Source organism: Acipenser ruthenus, chromosome 19 (assembly GCF_902713425.1).
Source record: "Acipenser ruthenus chromosome 19, fAciRut3.2 maternal haplotype, whole genome shotgun sequence".
NCBI lineage: Eukaryota > Metazoa > Chordata > Actinopteri > Acipenseriformes > Acipenseridae > Acipenser > Acipenser ruthenus.
Genome location: NC_081207.1, coordinates 7,448,144 through 7,465,695, shown reverse-complemented (window position 1 = coordinate 7,465,695; position 17,552 = coordinate 7,448,144). Strand labels below are relative to the sequence as shown.

General features: G+C 39.7%; 1 long non-coding RNA gene across 1 annotated transcript; it reads right to left on the bottom strand.

Annotated features, from left to right (window-relative positions):
* Positions 1-9,914: 9,914 nt before the first annotated feature.
* On the bottom strand, positions 9,915-15,280 carry LOC131698723 (uncharacterized). Its single transcript, XR_009307727.1, has 3 exons — positions 15,026-15,280; positions 13,703-13,839; positions 9,915-10,163 (listed from the first exon to the last, which is right to left on the bottom strand). It is a non-coding gene; the product is annotated as an uncharacterized LOC131698723 (long non-coding RNA).
* Between the last annotated feature and the right edge of the window lie 2,272 nt (positions 15,281-17,552).

Here is a 17,552-nt window from a genome sequence, read left to right as displayed (position 1 = left end):
AGTTCTTGCTGATCACGTTCTTCAAGGCTATACTAAGAACAAATGGAAATCATTGGCGAATGGGGAAATCTTTTACATCTTATTATGCGTGATCCTTTAGGATTATCTATTGTTGTTTCTCATAGGATTCGATCATTATTTGCTTACTAACTATTCCAGAAAAAGACTGCATCTGAGTATCTGAAGTGAGGTGGAGAAAAATATTAGTGTTGCGCTGTGCACTGACGCCCATAGGTAAAGCATTGCACTACTGAAGCCTGTGCAACACTTTGAATCAATTAACATACTTTGTAGTGACCAATGAGTTTGCTTGTTTTAGTTCCTCAAGTTCTGTCTGGCTTCTAATATGGTTTACTGTACTTGTGAATTACTGTGCTTCAACATAATTGTTCTATATACTTTGTAAATTATATTTTCCTTTGCAGTTAGTGCAGTTAGTGCTACACGGCTGCAGGGGTTATTAAAAATATCATCTGATTCGTACAAAAGAAACAAAAAACAGTTTATAGTAAGCTCAGGATATCACAAGGTCTGAAGTAGGGTCCCTTAAGGTATGAAGAGGTTTCTGTTTTAAGATACTCAGGCCAAATGTGGCATATCTTGAAGACATTGAAAAATACTTATTTCTGTCACTTTTTAGTTCTTCTGAATTGTTCAGTATTTTTTTTTTTTTTTTTTGTACCTATGTATAATTGTTGGTCAAACTACAATCAAGTCTGCTGCAAGATTGTGGCACATTAAGCATATTAAGTACCATTTTCTTTCTAAAGCAAAGTTAAAAAAAAAAAAAAACAACAACAACTTAGCAGCATGATTTAGCATTGTGACAGTACAGTGTTTGTTTTCACTGCTGAAACACAATCATTTCCTTTGGGAACTAAATGGTAGACTAAAGCAAAATGCACTGTGGCTAATCTGGCCTTTTGTCTTCGTAAGTGTACTGCCTCCTTTAATCAGGACAAATATCAGCACTTAACACAGGACACAGCTTCCTAACAGGAAGCATCTAACGACCTGCCCTGTAGACAAGCACATGTAGCGGTGTGGCTTTACTGAGTGAACTTTAATCTACAACAGCAATTGCTAGAGCCATTACAGACATCACAGAGCTTTATCTTAGGATAAACAGCACCCTTTTAAATTGCAGCACTTGCACAAGATGTAACCTTTCAAACACTATACAATGGCCTACAGTTATATAAATTCTGTACTCTTATTGCACTATGTGATTGGTTTTTTTGCATTCAACATTTATGGTGTAATCATCCTGATTTATTTTCTCTAAATCTGACTTTACCTAGCTTTGAGCTGCTATGAGTCTGGAGAGCTAACACTGAACAGCCATCATAATTCCATTCAAATCATGTGCCACTGAAATTTTCCAGCTCTAGCACCACCTACTCTATGTATATACTGTATAGCCAGAGAGAGTTGGTAAAGGATGTTGTGCCCTATACAGGAAAATTATGTCTTTAAGTCATCTTTATTTTCAGCCCCGCAGTGGTGGAATGACCTTTCTACAGAAGTCAGGACTGCCCAGTCCCTGACCACCTTCCGGCGCCTTCTCAAGACTCACCTCTTCAGACAGCACTTGTAGAACTCCTCTTTTCCCTCTGGACACTATCACTCTTCCTTAAATGTGCTTTACTTTCTCTTATCTGCTCCCTATTTTACTGCATTTAATCCTGTACTTTAGAGTACTGTAATCTGTCAAGTGTTATTTAATCTGTAGTATTTTGTATTTAACTATATCCTGATGTAACTATTACTGACACTGTTATCTGCTCCGTTATTGAATCGTATTTTGTCATACTTGTACTTGCTAGAACCAAAGTCATTGTATTTTATCTTGCTGTTAATTGTATTAATACTTGTACTGTGATTCTTGAAATGTATTTTTGTTTATGACTGTAAGTCGCCCTGGATAAGGGCATCTGTTAAGAAATAAAAAATAATAATAATAATAATAATAATAATAATAATAATAATAATAATAATAATAATAATAATCTTTTCCATAGTTGGACCATGTTTGTTTAGTTCACTGAGGTTACACATGAGTGGGTGTTTACCTGTTTCTGAAGCTTCTGTTGGGCATGTAAACAAACTGGAATGCCAACAAGGTCTTGTGCTGATTAAAGTAGCGTGCACAGAATAAATGTAACATGATTGTTGTAGGACACTGCAGCTTTAAATATTATTATTTTCACGTGTTCCGCTACTATCCTCTATATTTTTTTTTATCACATTTTACAGTTGCATTTTTCATCACATAAGTCACACAATGTTTGGTCTGAATAAGTCCTGGTTGGGAGAAGTGATTTGTCCATCAGTTACTCAGACATTAAAATATGCAATAATTTGTGGAAAATTGTTCAGCGGAACGTAGATCTGTCAACACATGGCAGGGGCGTGGCAAATGTGTACCTGCTGAAATTGTGTGACCCAGTCTGACAAGTTAACAACTGGTAGCTATAAAGACTGTGAAATACAAACAGAGTTCTCATGGCAACCAAGCATGACTTCAATGCTTCTATTAAATGGGTCTGAATTACAGGAACTACAGGCCAAGACTGCCAGGCAGCAGTGGAGTTAGAACAGTTATATATATATTGTGGTAAGGTGTGGGATAAAGTCCTGGATGGGCGATATGTCAGAAAGCAAATTCTGCGAACCCCCTATCCCTTATGAAATATGTATGTGGTTATGGGTTACAAGGAAATGTAGTCCACATCATGGTTTTAATGATGGACAGTCATAAAACTACATTTCCCAAGATGCACTGGGCTGCAGGTCAGGTGCTGCTCAACAATCAGAGTATTATTATTATTATTATTATTATTATTTATTTCTTAGCAGATGCCCTTATCCAGGGCAACTTACAATTGTTACAAGATATCACATTATTTTTACATACAATTACCCATTTATACAGTTGGGTTTTTACTGGAGCAATCTAGGTAAAGTACCTTGCTCAAGGGTACAGCAGCAATGTTCCCCACCTGGGATTGAACCCACGACCCTCCGATCAAAAGTCCAGAGCTCTAACCACTACTCCACACTGCTACCCTAATGGTATAATGCTTAGCACCTGCAGCTTGTTATCTGTGTGAATATATAAGGCAGTCTCTAGGCTCATTCTGGTTGGGGAGTTTGAGGAGTGAGACCTGTGAATTGTGAATTGTGAATTGTGAATTGTGAATTGTGAGTTGTGAGTTGTGAGTTGTGAGTTGTGAGTTGTGAGTTGTGTGTTGTGAGTGAACTAGTTTGTGGCTGAAGACGAATTATGCTTGTATGAAAACCTCCTTTATGTCTCTGTATCTGCGTGTGACCTTGACAACGAACTGTACCACCTTAAAAATTAAACTGTTACAGGTATTTCCCTGTTGAACAAAACCTTCTGTGTTTTGAGTATTTCTCCCCTACAACATTGTGTTGAAGGCCCCGAAAGTAGCAAAGCTACCCGACTTTACATATGTACTATATAAAACAAAATAAAATGACCTGCACCCATAATGGAATTCGATGCTCCAATCTTCTTCAAAACAGTTCAATGAAATCAGACTGATCACACATCTTGTACTAATTTAAATATGATATCATGTGAACTTTATAAGCATTTACTATGGTTAATCTGCGCTATTGTAACTTTTTTTCAACATTCATGCAATGTATTTGGTTTGCTTTAGCTTGCATGTTATACAATACTATATCGTGCTTTACCATGTTTGTCTGTGCTATACCATGCCTTCACTATGCTTTTATGCAACACTACAAATGTTTAAATTGTACCCTTTGGCTGGCCCATACAGAGTAAGGTTGGCCCCACTGAGCTACAGTACATATCAGTGCTGTCTAAAAACTTCTTTGGTGGGTTCCCTTTCAAGCAAGGTCGCTTAGTTTCAGTGATTTAAATCCGAAAATGGTATTGCAGCATTGTACAATGGTTTGTTCTCGAGTTGCTTTTAAATAGCATCTCGTAGTATAATGAGTTGGCAAACCTACAACTTAAGTTTGGCAGCGGAAGTAGTTAGGCTTTACAAGATCTCTGGTTGAAAATATGCAATCCCAAAAAGTGGCAAATTTTGTTAAGCATTGCTTAGAAAGGTTTTTTTTTTAAATAGGCCTCTGTGAAATAGTATAAGTACCTATTAAAGGTATAAAAAAAACTATATTAAAGCATTGTAGGTGGATTACTTACAGGTTTCCTTCTCTTCAGCGCTGTACTGAAAAAGTCCTGCTAGCACATGTGCTTATTTCAAATATAGATGCACCCACTACACAGAAGCACATAAGCCTATTTGCACCATTATGTGGTACAGTATTGTTACCAGAATAAGGTCTTTCAAAGCATGTAAATGCATTTGAATTATTGGTAGAGATTTCATAAGTTATTATTTGCAAGGAACAATAAAAAAAGCTAAGTATTGACTCTGTTTCACATTGGAAACTGAGATTGCTTATGGTTGCAGCTCTCTTGACTGAAGCGCTTGTGGCCGTGGCAGGCCGCATCCATGCAGAGCAGTGACATTTGAACTTCTTTGTGGAATGAGAGGAATTTGTTGACTCAAGAAACCACTTATGAAGCCTTTCCCCTCATTTAGGGAATCAGTGAAATATTGTGTGTCAGCACGTGGCGTGATATAGTGGAGCTCTCCTCAACACAAACACAATTATTCAAGAGAAATTCTTGCAGCCTTCATGAGTTTAGTATTCACTGTCCAATGAGAAAGGCGTTGTGCCTGCTCATTTTCTTTCAGCCTGTTTCCCTTGTAATGAGTTCAGTAACACTAAAGAAACTTCTTATAACCTATTTATCCTACCAACTGAATATAATAATCACTTTTTAAAAACGTCAATCACTTATTTTAAGTTTTACCTTATGGATGAAGGTTATGGCAGCTTACCATGGTAATATCACAATAATGGGTAGGTCAAGCAAAAGTAATAGTGAAAGAAGAGCCAAGCATGAGTGTCAAACCATGGCGAGGATAAATATATCTTCAGAATTGTGTATTGTAGCATAAAGGTACAGAAGGACAAGCTTATTTTCAGCTGGTTTATATGTAACTTGAATCGGGGAAAGTTGCTATACAGTACTTAACCAGTGAAAACTGGAAAGCATTAAATAGTCACTAGTTTTGTTCCTGTTTAGTTTCAAACTGTTTTAGTTTTGTAACTGGTAGGGGTGCCCAACAAATCATTTTCTGCTCCATGGGTCTTAGAAAATCTTGATCAAATACATCTCAGGACTGTATTCTGTTGCAGGGTTAGAAGCATTTTGACAGTATATTTGTTTATTGTTGATACACTTATATACATGGGATGTCTCTCAAATTACCTATTCAAGTATTATCCACATCTCTGACATGTATTCTGCAAACCATAATACTCTATCTCAGTTTCAGTCTCTGTGATAAGGTGTTTCCATATCCAAGGCTGCACAATGATTTTCAGTTTCAAAAGTAACGAATCTGAACCATTCAGTAGAACATGCATCTTGGCCCCCCAATTTCCCTGAAGGATAGGGGCTGTAAACATTAAGGAATGGTCCCTACAGGACTCTAAACACCTTGTAGTCTTGGCTTGTCAAACCAGTGCCGTCCTGGCTGCCCATGGTAAAACTACACCTTAATGAACATTAGAGATCTAACAAAAGGGTTTGAACAAATCACTGAACCTATGCATAGTATAGAAAATACCGGTAGTCAGACACATTAGGGTGTGAACTGAAACATAATCAAAACAAGCTTAGGATTCGAAAACACACACTTCCACTGAGCAGGCAACTTGGCTGAGGGGCGGCTTCAACAAGATGATTTCATTCTGCAACACTGTCCTGTCTGCGCCTGTTTCATGACCCATTTCCAACCTCCCGGGGGACAATTGAGAAACATCTAATAAAGTGGATTGGGTTTTCCTGTGGAGAGCGAGGCACTCACACCAGCTGTGCGGCGGCAGAGTTGGAACAATTCTGATTGTTTCTCTTCCGCTTTCCTCCAATTGTAGCCACAACTGGGCTCAGGCTAAAGCAAAACGACTTCATACCATTCTCCTGCTATCAATTAAAAGCCTGTAAAAGTGCATTTATGAGGGTCAGTAAACAGCAGAACCTGGGCTTGTCCTAGTTTACAGAGACTATTAAGAGACCTGTATGTTGTAGGAGCTCTGTCATTAGACCAAGGAGGGCAAATTCTAACGTCTACTATGGTACACCTGCTCCCACAAAAGAAGACTGGAGTCAATAAGTCCTCCGATTAGTGGTGACTATTTTAGGATTGGCCAGTACAAAATACAGTGAAAAGTGCCCAGACTCTTAAACTGGTTGACCTTTCGCATTCTTCATGCTGTATAAATGATATACAACACAAAATACATACCATCAGCAGGACAACGTGTTACTACCAGAAACTAGCAAAACAAAGTGCATCTTCATGTGATTCTGTACAGATTCGGCTATGAAGAGCAAACAATCTTTAAGAGTATGTGTACTTAAATTGTTTTGTGTATTGTAACTGCTTTATGCTTTAAAGTGTTTCTATCAACTGATTAATCGATTAATAAAAATATCAAGATTAAAACCTGTACATTAACTAAAGCAGAAAACATCATTATAACAACATGGAACTCACTTTATCACAACTGTATTCACATTGTGGGGTTCATTGCATCTAGTACAGGGAAGTTGTTTGAAATTCCCCACACAGCTCAGGAGAACTGAAGGTTCAGTGGACATCCTCCAATCCCACGACCAAGCCAGCTTCCTCTTCTACCCCCAGGAACTTGAGACCAAATGTCAGGGAGCTACCGGCCTCTGGAGGACAAAGGTCAACCATGCAGGTGTCCGCCTGAGCTCACTGGGTGCCTGGCTGGTAGGGTCCACTGTAGCGTGATAAGGAGAAACAGTCCCTTCTGCTTTTGCCTCTCTAACCTACGAGAGCACCAGTGCTAATACAACGTTCCTTCTGGAACCCCCAGCAAAGACCGGCGACTTCGCACAGCCAGGACTAGAGCCTGCACTCCCCACAAGCGGCCATGCTTTTACCAGGTAAGCCACTCGGGGAACTTTTAGTGCTATGGCATATATTCAGTATTTTCATAGCAGTTTATTTGGAATTACCAGTTTGGTATACAAGATTATATACATATTATTTTCTCAGTGTAAGAAGGTATTTCTGCTTGAATATGAATATTGTATGAGGCATTTACTCTTTGCATGACGGTCCTTTGAAATGAAACAGCTCATTTACTGCAGTATAATCCCAAGAGCATATAACGCCAGCCTGGAAGCTGTGTGGACAGCCCAAAGTGAATGCATATCAATTATATGTGAAGTATTCCAAATCCTAGTGGTAATCTCCAAAGGACTTGGGCTTTTTTCTGAAGAAACTCCATTTACAGGAACACTTTGAAACTGTAAACTGAGACAAGAATAGGCCATCTCAAAAGGGAACCCTTATTCTCAGCGCATTGCAGTTTCTGGAGAGGAAGGTCACGTGGTGCTGTATCAGATGCCTTGGATCAACTTAAGAAAACAGCAGCTGATGCATTCCAACAGTAATCAGAGGGTTTAAGAACTCAAGGGCTGGCAGCGCTTATGCACAAGTCACTAGGATGAGAATTCATTTTTGATCCACAGGGGCACATATTGTAGAAGATCAAATATCACTTTCTCTAGGATAATTAAAGGGAGATCAATCTACAGCCTTGTACACTTCAAACATCATATATATATATATATATATATATATATATATATATATATATATATATATATATATACACACAGTATATACAGTATATATATATAGATGAAAATGTTTTTTTCTTTTTTTTAATTCATGCATTACCTTCAAATTTAATAAAAATGTGTTTATGAATACCTATATTTTTCTTTCTTCAATGCACATGAAAGGTTATGGGACCGTGACAACTCTGTAAGTACACCTAAATGTTGACCTGAACACTCCCTGCCTGCCATTCAGTCCTGGGTCTCTCAAGCAATTATATCAGTTGTGTGCTTGGTATATGGTGGGATAAACAACAAACTAATTTGATCTGTTTTGAGTCCAGATGAGGCATACGAGACTAGTGAATACTGTACTGTATGTGGGAACAGGCTGATTCCAACTTAGGCACACAAAGTCAGGGACTTGGGAGACATGCTGCCATGTTCCCTGAACAGAAGAAATGGTTTGTCTTCTGATTCAACCATATACAGAATATACAGTAGACACACCCATCAAAGGGCACTGATATTATATCAAGCAATAATATCAAGCAGACAAACTTGACCAAAAGCCCGACAGCCCAGAATACACTTTTGAACATGGTTGCTTGTATTTTGGGGGCTTCTATATTATAATAAAAATTCAATAAAAAAAGGAAATATAACTTCAGAAATAAATATTATATTAACTTTATTTCTGCATGGCATAACATTATGTTGGTATGTAATATTTTTAATTAGCCCGAACTAGACCAGAAGCGTGAATGGCAGATTAAAAAGAGTCTTTCTCAAAGCACAGAAAAGGCTCAAAGCTAAGTGAGTACAATGGAATCTGAAAAGAGCAATCACCATTGTTTGATCCTTTTACAAACTCTTCTTCTATGAGGTAACAAATGATCATATGGTGTCCAAGTAACATATTGCTATGAGCTGAACAAAGACACTGTGTTTGACTCAAACAACGGCAAGATAGCTAACAAATGGCTAACTATGTGATTTTTATTTACTCTTCCACACCAAAGCACCCTTTAACCCATGCCATGGCAACAGCTGACCACATCGCCATGGAAACTTGTTTCTTATGAGGTAATCTCCTTTTCCCTACTCACATCACTACAAAGAAAATTAATTTTGCGTTTGTTTTGCACAGGACCAAGGAACACAATGAGCTTAGGCCTACCTAGCAAAAGCCTGGGACTGCCACTGCCAAGGCTAAATTAAAGTCAGCTAAAGAATGGCAATACAATCCGGCCTGTACACACTTCCTGGCTGGGACCAAGCAGAGGAACCAACAATAGGCTGGTTTACATGTTGGTTTGTTTCACGTGAATGGACAATGTGCGTGAAACTTGGCAGGGAAATTGCGTGAAAATGTCCCAAAAAACAGTCTCAGTATTTTACAGTGAAAGTCTCCATTTCTTGGAAGATTCCAGGAAATGCTCATGCAATCAAGGCCCACTTACACATGTAAACACATGTAAACGTGAAAATGTTAATTAGCTTGTTCAAGTCCTTTCCTAAAGCTGCTATAAAAGTCACATGGGAATACATAAGTTACAATGGTCCAAAGGTGGCACCAGGGAAATTAAAGTTTTGTTTGCAGTATTTCCTTTATCAGATTGATGTTGCGATTACCCCACTTTTTTCTCTGTCTTCCCTAGAACTTTGCATAATGCTAATCATACACGGATCTAAATGTGTTTGTAAAGTATCATACAGATTGTATTTACCAAGTTTCTGTTTAAAACGATTATTAAAAATGTTTGATAAACTGCATCGTGGGCTTGTGAATTCAGGTGGTTACAGCTACTGCACAGTACTTCAGAATACACTTGCAAATGGCTTTCCAAACAACTGTCAAAACGTCTTTATTGTAAAGTACTGCCAAGTACAGTACTATGTTTAAATGTGTATAACTATACTCCAATGCAATTTCTCCTAGTTACTTATGTCTGAGCAAAACCTGGTCCATCCTCCACTTACGTCTGTTGAAGCGATGAAGAGACTAGGGTGTTAATATCCATAATGGAAGAGGATATGATGAGGCAGATTGATACAATGCACAACACGAACATTGTTTAACCCACTCCCAAAATAAAATGTGGTGTGGAATTTTCGCAACTTATTTCTTGGGAATCAACAATACTACTCAATATTCCAATTCTTTATTTAGCAGAAGCAGTCATACAAGTACAGCGCAAATGAGGATGCTATATTTGGTATAAAGAGATGCAAAATAAGCTAATGAAACAAAAATGTGATACAAAATAAAAGTACACAGGTTACAAAAATTAAGATAGCCGTGCATCTCTAATAGCAGGACCCTCTTCATATCGCTGTTGTGCAATTCTTGCTGGAGGCTGAGGTAGCTGTTCCTCTGCTTGCCTGAACACCTCCTTACGGTCCTGGCACAGATTCTGCAGGATACAGCAGGCTGTAATAATTTGGGGAACAAGCTTGTGGTTCACTTCAGTATGCTTCAGTAGTATCCGCCCCCTCCCTTGCAATAGCCCAAACGCCTGTTCAACCACCACTTGGATTTGGCCCAGTTTATTATTAATAAAGATTTACCCCCCCCAGATGATGTGTGAAAAGCAGAGTGGGTGACAACACTAAAACAAAGTACAGTATTAAAAAGCAGGCACTATATCAACAAATCAGATCTTTAATAACCATTTACATCACACACGATGACATGTGGATTCTCTCTTGTGAAACTGTTCTCTGCTCATGTAAACAGTATTTTTGGGACTTTCACGGTTAACAGCATGAGAATCTAAGTGGGTCGTCAGCATGGCTAATTTAAATCTGACCCTCTCCTTCATTTGCATAGCGCTCGGGGAAAAGTAGGCGTTCCAAAGGGAAATGAGAGGTTTTACATGTAAACACAAAAAGGCACCATGTCCACGTTTATTTCACGAGAAACAGATACTTTGTCATGAGACATTAAATCTGACAAACTGCTGCCTGACATTAAAAGCAGAGACTGGACAACAGCAATGCCCTAATTGTGAGATAGCTAAAGTTGAACCCGTGACGCATTGCATATTAATCGTTAAGCATTTTATTTCTCAGGCCTTGTCCATTCTGAGAGCCTTGACTGTGCCATTTTAATAATATGAATACATTCAGTCTTTTTGAACTGCAGTATGTTGGTAACACTTCACAGTAGTGGCTGCGTGTTCATATGAACTATTGTAGAATCAATGATAAATTGGTAATATGGTCTTTCACGTTGCTTTTCATAAAGATCCCCCATGCGTACTACATTTTGTTCCTTTTTTGTCTTCTAAAAATACTTAATCTAGGAATAGACAGCTGCTCTTATTTTAAGGGAGACGGGGGAAGGCACTCAGCCCTTGTTCGCTAGCACTAGACAGCATAATATCCCTGCAATGGCCTGCAGGCTTTTCACTTTTCTGTTTTTAGCTCCCTCTGACCCTGAAGTCAGGCTGTAAAGTGAGAGTGGCAAATACGGTGCCTATAGAAAGTCTACACCCCCTTGAACTTTTTTCATATTTTGTTGTGTCAGTGCCTCAGAGTTTCATGCATTTAAATGAGGATTTTTTCCACACACCATATTCCACACTGTTAAGGGGAAAACAGTTTTTATTGAGAAAAAGATTATATATTAAAAATACAAAACTGAAAGATCACAATTGGATAAGTCTCCACCCCCCTGAGTTAATACTTGGTGGAAGCACCTTTGGCAGCAATTACAGCTGTGAGTCTGTTGGGATAGGTCTCTACCAACTTTGTACACCTAGATTTGGCAATATTTGACCAATATTCTTCTTTACAAAACTGTTCAAGCTCTGTCAAGTTCCTTGGGGAGCATTGATGGACAGCAATCTTCAAGTAATGCCACAAATTCTCGATTGTATTTAGGTTGGGGCTCTGACTGGGCCACTCAAGGACATTTACCTTTTTGTTCCTACACTCCAGTGTAGCTTTGGCTGTGTGCTTTGGGTCGTTGTCATGCTGAAAGGTGAACTTCTGGCCCAGTTTCAGCTTTCTTGCAGAGGGCAACAGGTTTTCCTCAAGGACTTTTCTGTACTTTGCTCCATTCATTTTCCCTTTTATCCTGACAAGTGCCCCAGTCCCTGCCAATGAGAAACATCCCCATAACATGATGCTTTTTTTGCATACTTCAAGTTGGGCTTTCTTGAGTAATGGCTTCCTTCTTGCCACCCTACCATACAGGCCAGATTTGTGGAGTGCTTGGGATATTGTTGTTACATGCACACTTTGACCAGTTTTGGCCATAAAAGCCTGTAGCTCTTGCAAAGTTGCCATTGGCCTCTTGGTAGCCTCTCTGATCAGTCTCCTTCTTGCTCGGTCATCCAGTTTGGAGGGACGGCCTGATCTAGGCAGGGTCTTGGTGATGCCATACAAATTCCACTTCTTAATAATCTTCTTGACTGTGCTCCAAGGGATATTCAAGGCCTTTGATATTTTTTATACCCATCCCCTGATCTGTGCCTTTCAACAACTTTGTCCCGGAGTTCTTTTGAAAGCTCCTTGGTGCTCATGGTTGAGTCTTTGCTTTGAAATGCACTACCCAGCAGAGGGAACCTACAGGAACTGCTGAATTTATCCTGAAATCATGTGAATCATTACAATTTAACACAGGTGGAGACCACTTAACGTGGTGTGTGATTTTGAAGGCGATTGGCTACACCTGAGCTAATTTAGGATTGCTATTACAAGAGGGGTGGACACTTATCCAACCAAGCTATTTCAGTTTTTATTTTTAATTAATTTTCTACAAATTTCTAGAATATTTTTTTCACTTAGAAGTTGTGGGGTAGGATGTGTAGATCAATGAAAAAAAAACTATTTTAATGCATTTTAATTCCAGGCTATAAGGCAACAAAAGGTGAACATTTTGAAAGGGGGTGTAGACTTTCTATAGGCACTGTTGATGGCCAAAATAACTCACAAGCAGACTTGTCCACTTGAGCGCAAAGAGACTGATATAACCCATATGGGGGCTGCACTGTCAACTGACAGTGGACTTGCTTAAATATGCTGCACATGTTAACTTTTTTTACCTTTTTCTATTTACTATTCATGGACATACTGTATGGACATTATCTAGTCCCAAAGAGCCAACAATAAAATGTTGAACCCTTCATGCCTTATTAAAGGAAATGCAAGACTACCTGAAAGCAGGGCTTGCAAACAAGAACATTTTTTTATAAAAAATGTAGTCGTTGCCAATTATTTTTTTATTATTTTCTCCCAATTTGGAATGGCCAATTATTTTTAGGCTCAGCTCACCGCTACCACCTCTGCGCTGACTCGGGAGGGCGAAGACAAACACACGCTATCCTCCGAAGCGTGTGCCGTCAGCCGACTGCTTTTTTTCACACTGCGGACTCACCATACAGCCACCCAAGAGCTACAGCGGCAGAGGACAACACAGCTCTCAGGCAGCTTACAGGCAAGACTACAGGGGTCGCTGGTGCGCGGTGAGCCTAGGACACCCTGGCCGACCTAAGCCCTCCTCCCCGGGTGGCGCTCGGCCAATTGTGCACCGCCCCCTGGAAGCTCCCGTCCTCGGTCGGCAAAGGAATAGCCTGGACTCGAACTCGCGACATCCAGACTATAGGGCACATCCTGCACTCCTCACGGAGCGCCTTTACTGGATGTGAAATACAGCTTTCAAAACTGCACATTTGAGACCTAAGTAGTCAATGGAAGTGCAGGACATGTAAGATTTCTGGAATTATTTTGTTAGTGTAAGGTTTTAGGGTGATAAAAAATAGCCTTGTTTGAAAACCTCAAATTTGCACCCTGCAAAAGAGACTTTTAATCTCACTGATCTTTTCCTGTATAAAAAATGCAAGTAAATAAATAATCCTTCAGCAGGATGCAGCTGGCTGGCTACAGTGGCTGCATGAGCTGCCGTTTAACAGCAGTCAATCTTTTCACTCGGGGAGGTCGAGAAAGAGAAATTATTTGACTTACAGCACTCGCCACCTCAGAAGATCACGGCCATGCGCTTGGGTTTCGTTGCTGGGTGGCTTTCAACAGCTGCAGGGGGTGTGCACGAGGACTCACACACTTTTAATCTCAAACTGCCTTCCACAAATAAACATCTTCAACTGGAAAAGAAGGAGGGGGAAACTCTATGAATAAGTCTGTCTGGAAACTCTTATGAATAAGTATCAGGAATAACATTGGAAATTTGGTTTAATGTCCTTCACTTTGGCTGTCCGCCCTTAATAATCTTAAAAAGTGTCTGTAGACTCCCTTTTGGTGATCAAAACCATATAACCTATTATAACAGTTTCCTATTGTAAAAGTGTAATAACACACAGTGAAAGCATGGTAAAGCATAGGTAAGCATTGTAAAACCTGGAGATGTATGGTAAAGCATATTAAAAATCATGGCAAACTATGGTAAATGCATCCAAACATTGAAAGAAAGTGAACAGTGTAAGGTACACAAGGAAATGAGTGGCTGTTCAAATGGTTTCTTCTTAAAATACATTTGAGAGTGACTGAAGTATTACGAGGAAACTGAAAATCTGGATGACCAGATGCAGCCTGTCAGTAAATTTTGAACACTATTTCATGCATCTCATTGAAAACAAATATTTGTGGCATACAAATGCAGTGAAATTGTTATCCACATCATTATCTCAATGTTAAAACCACCCTGCACTGTACATGCCCACACTATTGCAACACATGTAAACACTAGCTGTACCTGCAATAATGACTTCTGTAAAAACTAACAATTCAGACCAAACCAAGACTTTTGTAACCAGTACCCCAAGGGTCTAAAATCAGTAGCTGTGTTTTGCTTTACTCACACCACCTTTTTATATAAGACTTGTTATATTTCTAACACATATTTCTGTCTATAGACATGTTGGGTGTGAGTACTACAATTCATTTCACTCATGCTTTAAATAGCTGCCAGTTGAAATAACATATATTACCAGAGTAAGACAGGGCTGGATTCCAGCAGTGTTCCCAGAGGTGAAATGTATTTGCATTCAATGCCAGATGAATGACTCAGTGTTGTCTAAGGTACTGGAGCTCATTCATTTACAGTTACCAGTTTATGTTGTTAGATAAAAACATGACCCAGAAACAGAACTTGATTTTCAGCGCACTTGCACACTTTTAATTGTACAAAGTATACACCAAGCTCTACTGAGCACTTACTATACATGAACAGGTCCCTGGCTGACTCGCAGGACGGCTGAGCCATTTACCTGACAGCAAAACAAAACACTCAGTTTCACACAGAAGCACAACAAAAGAAGGTTCACACAGTACCTTTTTGCAATACGAACGACACACAGTCAAGCTCTTCACACAGTAGAGTCCTCGAGCAGACTGACTGTTCTCCTTAAATATTGGCAGTTGGCTCTAATTTACAATAACGAGCCACCTGCCAAAACAATAAAACAATTAGCAAATAATAATACAATTAAACAATTAAACAATTAAACAAAAACAATTAGCTTGGCAGGGAGGCTTTTTACCCTGTCCCTGCTGCAAAACAAACATTTTTATACTTGCAGGGCCCCTGCCCTGTTACACATCCTCCCCCTTGTCTTTCCAAGACACCGGCCACACCAAGGCCACCTCCCCCTGTGGCAGAAATAGCTGCAGGGGTGACGTCAGACCAGGAAATGAAACCCAAAACACAAACAGTACGGGGCTAAACTGAGTCACTACGGCGCTCAGCTTTTTATTTAATAAACACAAATAAACAGTTTGAACAAAACACACAAAAGAAATGGGCACATTGGCCAAAACAAAATAACACAAACAATAATGATTTTTCTATAAAATGAGTACCTTGGTTCGCTTACTGGTAGCATTCGCTCTCGCTCTCAACTCCTTTACACTCTTCCCTCGCTCTGAGCCCAGAGCGGGTCTTTCTCCCTCTGGCATGGGAAACAGTGAGGCTTCTCCCTCTGGTGCTGGAGACAGCGAGGCTTCTCCCTCTGGGGCTGGAGACAGCGAGGTGTCTCCCTCTGGCGCGGGAGACAGCGGGGCTTCTCCCTCTGGCGCTCTTCATTTTATTTTGTACTGCACATAACAAACAACAATATACAAAACAATTAAAAACAAAGCATTAATATTGTACTGTTATCATATACACATGTATTGCACAATAACACAAAGCAAATTAAATATCTACTTGCTGAAGTGGTTTTTATTTTAGCCAACGAGGTGTTCACGCGTGGCAGCAATGCACTAACAAAAGTAACGTCAGCTCCCTAGCAACAAGCCTCCTATGTTGGGAATGGATTATTTCAATGCAGCGGGTTTGTGCATTTGAGAAAGGAGAGGCAGACTCATAAAATTAATTGGAGACTTAAGTTGATGAGAAGCGATTACCGTCCACTGTACGAATTATATAAAAAATGAGAAAAAGCAGGTTGTGTAGAGGATTTATAATGGACCCTGACGCCCCCCAATAAAATGAGGGAGTGGTTGTACAGTGAGCCTATTTGTTTTTCTATGGGTCTCTTGCTATTCGCAGCCCTCGATATATAGTGGATTTATATTGGACCCCGACACCTGGTCCGCAGTGGAATAAGAGAAGGCAACACAGGATGCAGATCAAAGCAGTTAAATTTTTTCCGCTATTTTTATTTAAACAGGAACGGCAGGCAAAAGGACGCTCTTTTTAGCAACAGGATAAGTAGCTCAGTTAGGCAGTGCCAACCACACAACACACAACACAACACAACCCCCAGTTGCTCGCAGGCAGCTGCTAAATAGAGATCGCCCCCGAGCCCTATTGGCTCACACACACAAGGGCACATTTACATACACCAATCGCTCAGACCCTCGGTCCCGCACAAGCAGCTGACTGGCAGAACCGAACACAAATCACAGTGCAGCCAACACAGACAACCTCTCTCATACAGCTGCACTGTGCACGTGACACCCTTAGCCAGCACGCCAGCACTGCCTAGACACGAAACACGTTTCTACTCACAGACTCACGCAGGGTGACACACAGAAACGATGGGGAAGACAGGACAGCACACGCACAGAAATACACTTATTTACAAGGGAAGAAATAGTCCTGGTCCCCCCCCTGCAAGTTATATATATACTTGATGAGTGACATTTTTTAAAGTGTACAACTTTACACAATCGTTTCTATGCTTCTATTTGCTATACTCAGCCCAACAATCTCCCAGCTGTTTCTGAAGCCAGGCATGTGCTGCCTGATAATTCGATCTAATTATCACTTGTTAGCTTGTGCTGGTAATGTCAGGAGCCTACACAGCCCATTTTTAACATGCTCCAAATTGCTGAAGAGGATGGGGCTCCATAGGTATACACATTCTCTCCAACAATTACACTCTGGAATCTCAAGAAGTTCAGTAACTTTCACCTGCTGCTCACTGAGAGCTCAGACGATAACCTCAGAATTAACTCCATGCAAGGCTCCTTTTCTTTTACTAACAGTCATTTTTAAGTCCATGCTTCTTTCAGCATATGGGATCATAATTATAAACAGCAAGATAAAACAACAACAACACATGGCTTTACTGTTTTTGGACAACCTGGCCCAATGGGTCTTTTCAGTTGATCTATATTTACAGATAGAAATACACTAAACTGCAGTGTTGGATGTTTAATTTTATTAACTTTGTTAATTGGTTTGTTAAACAGTGGCTGTATTTAGATCTGTCACCATTTAGATCCACACCCCAATATGCTGATTGCACCGTAAGGAAATACAATTTATTTACAATATAGTTTTCAATATATATATAATGTTTATATAAAAAATACATGGATGAAGGTTATATTTGCATCCTGAGCCATTTGA